This window comes from Agrilus planipennis, unplaced genomic scaffold (assembly GCF_000699045.2).
Source record: "Agrilus planipennis isolate EAB-ADULT unplaced genomic scaffold, Apla_2.0 scaffold186, whole genome shotgun sequence".
NCBI lineage: Eukaryota > Metazoa > Arthropoda > Insecta > Coleoptera > Buprestidae > Agrilus > Agrilus planipennis.
Genome location: NW_020439023.1, coordinates 140,359 through 149,454, shown reverse-complemented (window position 1 = coordinate 149,454; position 9,096 = coordinate 140,359). Strand labels below are relative to the sequence as shown.

The 9,096-nt window shown below is 33.2% G+C and overlaps 1 protein-coding gene and 1 long non-coding RNA gene across 4 annotated transcripts in view; one reads left to right on the top strand and one right to left on the bottom strand.

Moving 5' to 3' along the window:
• LOC108738301 (Down syndrome cell adhesion molecule-like protein Dscam2) overlaps positions 1 to 9,096 on the top strand; it is a 75,743-nt gene that overhangs the window by 25,528 nt on the left and 41,119 nt on the right. The window lies entirely within an intron of this gene.
• On the bottom strand, positions 128 to 778 carry LOC112904969. Its single transcript, XR_003231474.1, has 3 exons — positions 678 to 778; positions 393 to 622; positions 128 to 210 (listed from the first exon to the last, which is right to left on the bottom strand). It is a non-coding gene; the product is annotated as an uncharacterized LOC112904969 (long non-coding RNA).

Sequence of the window (9,096 nt, the reverse complement as noted above, 5' to 3'; positions counted from 1 at the left end):
TATATATATATAAAAAAACGTAGTAATTCCAATATTACAATAGATTTAAGAAGTAATAATCTTCGGATTTTTTCCATTCCTCGTGATGTGAAAACTTCCTTCGTATCTTTTAAGATCCTAGTTTAACGGGAAATATACAATGGTCCCAACTTTTATTGCACTTAATAAGAAGCTTGGGCATTAATTTCAATTTTTTACGTCCACCGTTTCCTAAAAAAGGTTCTTGGACTGACGTATAATAAAGATATTCCATAAAGGATTCCGTAATTTTTATAGATTCATTGTTTTAAAACAAAGCAAAACTGATTGCGAAAGCCAATTTTTAAAAAACTATTCATTTGACGCAATGTACAAAAACGAAAACTATTTTTTATTTTAACTTTATACTTTACCTCTTGTATTCATTTCAAACAATATAATAATATACTAAGCACTGGTCTTTGTATACAAACATTTAGGTTTGCTTGAACTTTAGACGTCTAAATGAACAGTTCATACACTAGCAGTTAATTAAGTTACAGAATTTCTCTCAAACTTATGTACTTCTATAACTATACAAACTTTGTTGTGACCGGTGTACCCTTTTCTAAGTTTGCAGACAGTTTGGAAATTGTATGTAATTCTACAAGGAATTCATTTGTCAATCCCATTTACCAAATCATTCGAGCATTATTTACCTCTGCTGTCACAAAATTATTCATTTATAACTATATTAATACAGGATTAACACATTAATAGAACTTTATCCAAATTTTGTTGTTGCATTATAAATAAAACATCAAAAATATTGAAAAATGTCAAAAAGAAATTAATTATGACATTTTTAATTACTAATAGTGGTTAATATCAAATATATTAATGTGAAAATTCATTTTCAAACTACCTGAGGTAGTTTGTAGTGGATAGAAAATCGAAAATGAATTTTCACATTAATTAAGAAATTAATTTTTAAATTTTACTGCCTCTTCCTTCTTTTTGTATTTTCGACATGGTTTTGTAAAAAAAGGTTATTTATTTATTTTCTTAACGCTTTTCTCTGTCATATTTATTTGAAAATTGCATGCTTGTGGAGTCACGATTTTAAATTTTATACAAATTTTAGATATTGTGTGCTCTCTTTGTGTGCTCCGTGGGTCATGTCGAAATCACAATATTTGTTAATTTAAAACGGAAGAAAAACTGCCGATTAGATGACTGATTGGCCAAATATTAACATTTAAAAAAATTATCACTACACCACACACGTTTAACTAAGCGAACATGAGTGGTTAGTGAAAAAATCTCTCCCTACTTTCGAAATTTAATATTTATCTTTATCTTTAAAAAATAGAGAAGAAAGTATCAAAATTATGTTGTGTTAATTCGACAATTTCATTAATAACTAGTTGAACAAGTCCAAAATTGGATGATAGTATCCTGTAGATAATGTACGTGATCGATTTAATCAAAGAAGTTTAGGATAACAACATTAGTTTTAATTTAGTTTTGCAAATTTGACCTTTTTAGTTCTAATTTATTCATAGTCATGTTTAACTGTTTGGACCTTTTTACAACTCAATTCGCAACTCTCACCTGGCTTTCCCAATTTGAGGTAGTTAGGTAGTTTTAGTCCTCTCTTTCTCTATATCTATTATGTTACAAATACATTATATATTCATCAGTAGATAAAGTATCCATTTTACAGCTATTTACTTCCACATTTATAAAAACACTTAATTTAGTCAATACAAGTCAGTCAGCACAAGTCATTCGCTAACATTTTCAACCCAATCAAGTCCTTGTACATTTTTCTATTTAGTATTTTCATTGTATATATTTCTTCGTTATATTCTGGTTATTTAGCTTAATGATAGTTTTATTTTGTACTTATTTATAAATATTACGTTTTTTACCAATGAATTAAACTTCTTTAAACCATGAAGAGTTTATTAATTAAAAAATTTGGTACAGCAGTACATCAGAAAAGACACTTTAATCGACGCTTATTTTTCTACAGTACGTTTATGCACCAATTATGGTTACAGCATGCCATTATTAACCATACCCGATTAAATAAGGCAAAAACAGTTTGTTACTGTTTTAATTTGCAAATATCTTTTAAATCGCCTAATAAAGAAAACCGAAATTTAATGAATCTCAGATCTTAACATTTAATTTGATCTCTGATTTGGTATTTTAAGCCATTTTTCTATAATCTTTAGCCAAAAAGAGGCATTTTCGACAAACACATTATTCTTATATGTGATAAGCGATACAGAAAAGGAATTTACAAGGGATAAAGTTGCGTTAGATCGATTTTTCTACGTAGAAAAAGTGTATACCGTGAATTTCATTGAAACTGTTGGAGCCGTTCTCGAAGCCCGTGTCATAAATAATACAAGCAGAAGATTAACTTGTATTGTGGAACAAAAGGGTGTGAGTTTACCTAGATACTTTATACATCCGGGGGAAGTTGGTGCACGATAACGCATTATAGCATCTGACTTTAATAAAGACAATGTAGATCCGCCCCTGTTCGTGTCGGAACGGTTTAAGAATTCACTAACCCTTGGCCCCCTAATAACTCAAACAGTGTCGTGTCCGCGAATACAACATTAACAAGAAGGCCCAAGATGAGCGCCGGTGTACGTTCATACAACATAATAAGTACACGTCGCGAATAAAAAATGAAAAAGAGGAAAATCTAAGGGTTCATTCTCGAACCCTCTGAGGGCAGTTGCTTAGATCGATACCAGCCACTACCACCTGCTTTCCTCCGCGGCATTTAGAGCAGGAAGGAGCGCGCAGAGGACGAAAGCTCTGCTGCTGGTTGCTTGGTGGTAGCTGCTGCAATGCCTCGCTTCTGCTGGCTCTTGACGTGCGTCACTGCTGAGAGTCCTACTGGTTCGTACCTTTTTAGAGTTCACTAAGGCCAGCCACTCGACGTCGTGAAGAGAGCACAAAAAAAAAGAGGAAATCCTAAAAGCTTGTTGCCAAACACTCTCTCTCGCGAACGAAATCGTCTCTATAAGCGCACGAAAAATTTTCTTATACATCGACTTATGTTGCACACTTGTTCGTCTAATGCGTAAGTTTGAGTAAAAGGAATTTATCGTAGTTGCGCTACAGGATGTTACATCTTTTAAGGGCTTTGGGAAAGATAACTTCATCTATCACAATTATACAACTGTCCGTCAGCATTTCAATAATAGCATTAAACTGCATAGTATTTAAATTTTAAAGTAAAAAACTTCGAAGTACATTAAATATCATCATCATCATCATCATCATCATCATGTCATCAGTCCTAAGACTGGTTGGACACGTACCTCCACTCTTTCCTATCCTGAGCCAAACTTCGCATTTCCCTAAAACTAGAACAGCCCACATCCTTAACTATTTGCGAGGAGTAATCTAATCTAGGCCTACCTCTACCCCTCCTAACTCCTGTTTCTGCCTCTAATATGTCTCTGACTAGACCTTCATGCCTGAGAAGGTGTCCTACCAACCTATCTCGCCTATTTTTTATTGACTTCCATAGAGTCCTCTGTTCTCCTATTCTTTCCAATACCTCTTCATTTCTAACCTTTTCTACCCACGATATCCTCATCATCCGCCTATAACACCACATTTCGAACGCTTCTAACCTTTTCTTTTCCGCCGCTCCCACTGTCCATGTTTCGCACCCGTACAACGCCGTGCTCCAAACATACACCTTTAACAACCTTTTTCGAATTTCTAAATTAACCGTTCGCGAGCATAGAAGTGACTTCTTTTTATTAAAGGCGACACGACCCTGCGCTATCCTCTGCTTTATATCCCTACTACTCCTTCCATCCTCACTTATCTGACTTCCTAGGTATCTAAAATCAGCCACTTCTTCTAATTTTTCGTCTCCTATCTTTATATTCGCTCTTTCCCTACTTTTTCTTCCCTTGCATATCAGTATTTTAGTTTTACTTTTATTTATTTTCATACAGTACTGATCTGTCAGTACCGCTTCCATTTTATTTAAAGCTATCTCTAGGTCCTCCTTGCTAGATGCTAATACTGCTATATCATCTGCAAATCTAAGCATACTAATCTTTTGCCCTTGCACATCTATCCCTACAGTTGTACTGTCTTTAATGATGTTGATGGCGTCTTCGATGTATAGATTAAAAAGTAGCGGTGACAGTGTGCATCCCTGCCTGAGTCCCTTCCTAATATTTACTTCTCTACGTTGCATCCCCAGCTCTATAACTGCCTTATAACCTTAAATATATATTTTTTATTTATTTAACCAAGGCTCAGTTTCTTAATTGCTAATTCCAACTTTTACTAATGGATACTTGACTAGATTTAAAGCTTTCCTGATTATAATACCGTTTTAGCTTGCTAGGACGACTTAAGAAAAAGTGATCATTACCAGAGGCGTACCAAGGGATATGGGGGGTGTGACCCTCAACCAAACTTTGATATCGAATGTCCCAGTTGCTATATTCAACAAAACTCATCCTTCCTTCCCGCGAGCCCATAAAGCTCGGTACGCCCCTGATCGTTACTTATTAATTAAATAGTAAAACCCTTGTTGTTATTGTTTATGCTTCATTTTATCTGCAAGTTAATTAATTTGATAACAACACATTTTTTTTAATGGATTTCTCTATAACCATTTTTAGATGCCAAATAAGAATGAAAAAAGCTGCTACATTCACATATCAAATTAATTAGGAAGGGTATACGTATAATACAGTAAACTGAAAACAACGTGGAATTTTGTGGTAAAAAGGAACTAACTAAAACTTTTCTTTTATTCAATTAATTAATTGCGAATTCTGTGGGCCTCTCTGGGATTCAGAGTTACGAGTTTGGAATATACGTAGGCAGCTGTGTGGTATATACTTTTGGAAGCACGCAAATAGAAAAACAACCCATTCTCTTTACTTATTATTCTCCTACCTTACAACAAATTCGTTTTTATTGTTTTAGAAATAATACAAAGAAATATACGAATAGCGATCTCGCTTACTGACAAAAATGACAAAATTTTATTTGAAACGTTAGGAAATTAAGAGTAAAAGAATTTTTGTATTAGTAAATGTTTAAATTTGAATTAATGGTCAGGGAGTTTTTTTACTGCCATATTATTTACTGGTGGCATATAATTTTTAACTCGCGACTTCGTTCAAGTTAAATGACTTCTAACTGTTTATAATAAATATGATTGTTATAAACCAATAAACAATTAAAAGGTAGACGAGGATTAGCTCATACAGAGATAATTTTTTTAAGGGTCTATGCAGCATATAAGCAGTTGACCATAAAAAAGTCACATGTATTTCCACGTTTCTTGCAGACACTTCAGTTTTATATGTACGAATGAATGTTTACATAAAACTATCGAATTGAGGAAATTTCGCAAGAGTTTGGAAAATATTTTGAAGCATTCCAAAATTTTTGACCAAATTTTGGAACACCAAGAATTTATTGGAAAATTCCAAGATATTATAAAAAATTCGACAAATTTCTTGAAAGTTTATTAACTTTGTAGAACATTCTGTCATGTTCGCGTTTTTTTTTTTCATTCCGGTTACATTTTCCCGTTTAATTATCTAGTCTATTTTAAAACATCTTCCCGTGAGAGACCAATATACTATGAAAAGATTCTTACCATCCACTACTGTCATAATGGTGAAGGAGTGGTGGGAGGGGGGTAATGAAAGTTCGCACGGGCTGGTGCCGTTGTCGATGGTCTCGNACGATTTTCCTGCTTTTCCATTTTTACGAAAACCACAGAGGCGTCTTGTTCAGCGTGCTGTCAAACCTACACTAGCAAGGAGATCGGGCTGAAACTATAGCTACAAGCTATCCAAGGATGGTACTATAGAATGTCACCTCAAGGTAGGCCTAGTGGCGTCATCTCTTGGTTAGGCCGGAAACTTATCAATCCACCCTCGTACAGTAAACTGAAAACAACGTGGAATTTTGTGGTAAAAAGGAACTAACTAAAACTTTTCTTTTATTCAATTAATTAATTGCGAATTCTGTGGGCCTCTCTGGGATTCAGAGTTACGAGTTTGGAATATACGTAGGCAGCTGTGTGGTATATACTTTTGGAAGCACGCAAATAGAAAAACAACCCATTCTCTTTACTTATTATTCTCCTACCTTACAACAAATTCGTTTTTATTGTTTTAGAAATAATACAAAGAAATATACGAATAGCGATCTCGCTTACTGACAAAAATGACAAAATTTTATTTGAAACGTTAGGAAATTAAGAGTAAAAGAATTTTTGTATTAGTAAATGTTTAAATTTGAATTAATGGTCAGGGAGTTTTTTTACTGCCATATTATTTACTGGTGGCATATAATTTTTAACTCGCGACTTCGTTCAAGTTAAATGACTTCTAACTGTTTATAATAAATATGATTGTTATAAACCAATAAACAATTAAAAGGTAGCCGAGGATTAGCTCATACAGAGATAATTTTTTTAAGGGTCTATGCAGCATATAAGCAGTTGACCATAAAAAAGTCACATGTATTTCCACGTTTCTTGCAGACACTTCAGTTTTATATGTACGAATGAATGTTTACATAAAACTATCGAATTGAGGAAATTTCGCAAGAGTTTGGAAAATATTTTGAAGCATTCCAAAATTTTTGACCAAATTTTGGAACACCAAGAATTTATTGGAAAATTCCAAGATATTATAAAAAATTCGACAAATTTCTTGAAAGTTTATTAACTTTGTAGAACATTCTGTCATGTTCGCGTTTTTTTTTTTCATTCCGGTTACATTTTCCCGTTTAATTATCTAGTCTATTTTAAAACATCTTCCCGTGAGAGACCAATATACTATGAAAAGATTCTTACCATCCACTACTGTCATAATGGTGAAGGAGTGGTGGGAGGGGGGTAATGAAAGTTCGCACGGGCTGGTGCCGTTGTCGATGGTCTCGTATTTAATCATGGCGATCTCCCATACCGTAACCTAACCTATGTCCATAATGGATGACACTTTATATATATGTTACTCAGAGAAACCTTTTCCGCCATAACCTAACCCAACCCAACCCCATTATGCATAGCATTTCGAACATATCAATCAGAGAAGAATTTGTCAGCATAATCTATCTCCGTGCACTTCATTCAACCCCTCCGTATTGTAATCTAATTTAATCTAATGATTCTGTCGGAAAGCGATTAGTCAAAGCTGTTACCACATATTAACTATGACCCTACGACGACCGAATGTTGACATTTATTTCCGTCTTTGAATTGGATGTTTTAATTCCAGAATGTCGAATCTTGAACAATGTATATATACAGGTCGTAAGAAAATGATGAAAACTGAGATTTGATCACATTCCTAAAGTAGAAGATCAGTTTACGGAAGAAAAAATTACAACTGTGTGGGGTGATTTCACTAAAGAAAGCAACTGATTTGATTAAATTCTTTAATTGTTTTAGTGAAAAGGTGTAATAATATTGAATAATAATGTAGACAGTAGGTAATACAACTGAAACAGAAATTTGTTATTGAAAGTAATTAACAAAAGAAATACGTACTTAAGCTGAAATGTTTAAAAACAAAAAGGTTATTTTTGGTGAATTTCAAGCATTTTTAGTGAATGTAATTAATAAATAATAATGTTCTTTATTGTTATTAAAACACCTTGTTGATGATTTGTGATATCTCGAGTTACAAAATACATACGTAGCCTTTATTGTAGGCACATCTTTTTGTTTTGGATTGTTCACAAGAACACTTCCTATATCCTTGATCTCTAAATAACGATAATGTTCCTGCAGTCTCACGCATACTCAGGTTAGTTTGTGGAACTATAAATGTTATAGTAGCTGTTTGAAGATTGTTTCTTGGTGGCAATTGTTTTTAATTCAAGTTTGAGCTACCAATTTGGCATAAATAATTTTTTATATCCAATACGATCCCCAGAATGCTATTTTCATCTAATGGGCGGCTGTCTACCTTAGGTATATCAACCAAAATTGTGGAATCCACAAACCTTTGTTTAAATTTCTTTAAAAACACTTATTTCACTTTTTCGGCTTTTTTAGGTGTTTTGCAGCCCTTGATCTTATATCATCATCAATTAAGGAATTTGATGAAATTACTTACTTCCTTTAAAGAAATCACCCTATTAACATCCTTCGAGAATTGATCATTTACCTTAGGAACTTGATCAAATCTACGTGTGGAACAATATTATAAAGCGAATTGATTATATTATTGAATATATTGATTAGAGAAAGACAACCTGAGAAAAATTTTACAATTATTTATCTAACACTTATTCTAATTAACTGTGCACCTCAATTTTATAGTCAACTGCTTTAAAACAGACATCACATATTATCAGAACAGGATTTAGAGAAAATTATTTGACGATTGATTTTCAATATTTAATTAGTAGTAATCGATTAATAGTTTTTCATCTAATTTTTGATGAACTTCTAGGGTGTAAGACTCTAAACGACAAAAGTATATTGTCCTGAAGACGACTTACGTAAAAAAATGATGAAACAACGCCAGTTTGCTCTAGAAATGCGATTCCGACCAAGAAGCCAAATCGCTACATTGGATTACGGTCTAGGTAGCTCACGTTTGATGACAAATCTTTTTCGTTTAAGGAAAATAAGCGTTTTAATGACCGAATAAATTTTTAAACATCTAATTTGAATGAAAACGTATACACAAATATTTTTTCTTCATTTATAGTAAGTTATAGTGTGTGGACGTAGATTAGGTGGACGCGCTAGGCAGTAACACGAGGGGTGAACGACCTGAACGAGCGACATTGTACACTACTATCAGCAAGCTTGTAAACACCTTGAAACAATGTAACATTAAATTAAATTATCATCTCCTAAGACACAGGAGCATTTTGAGATATATAAATTTTTTACGATTACCTTGTGATTTATAATTGTGTAAATTTAGACAAAGGTATGTTGGTCAAAAAATGACCACTAAAATATCATCAAGGAGTTTTCCTTCTTTTTTTTTGGATAATAATAGAGGGATTTCTATGTGGGGGTTCTGATCCCAATTATTGTACTTTGCTGAAGTATTTAAATATAAGTAATACATAAATTTTACATGAATA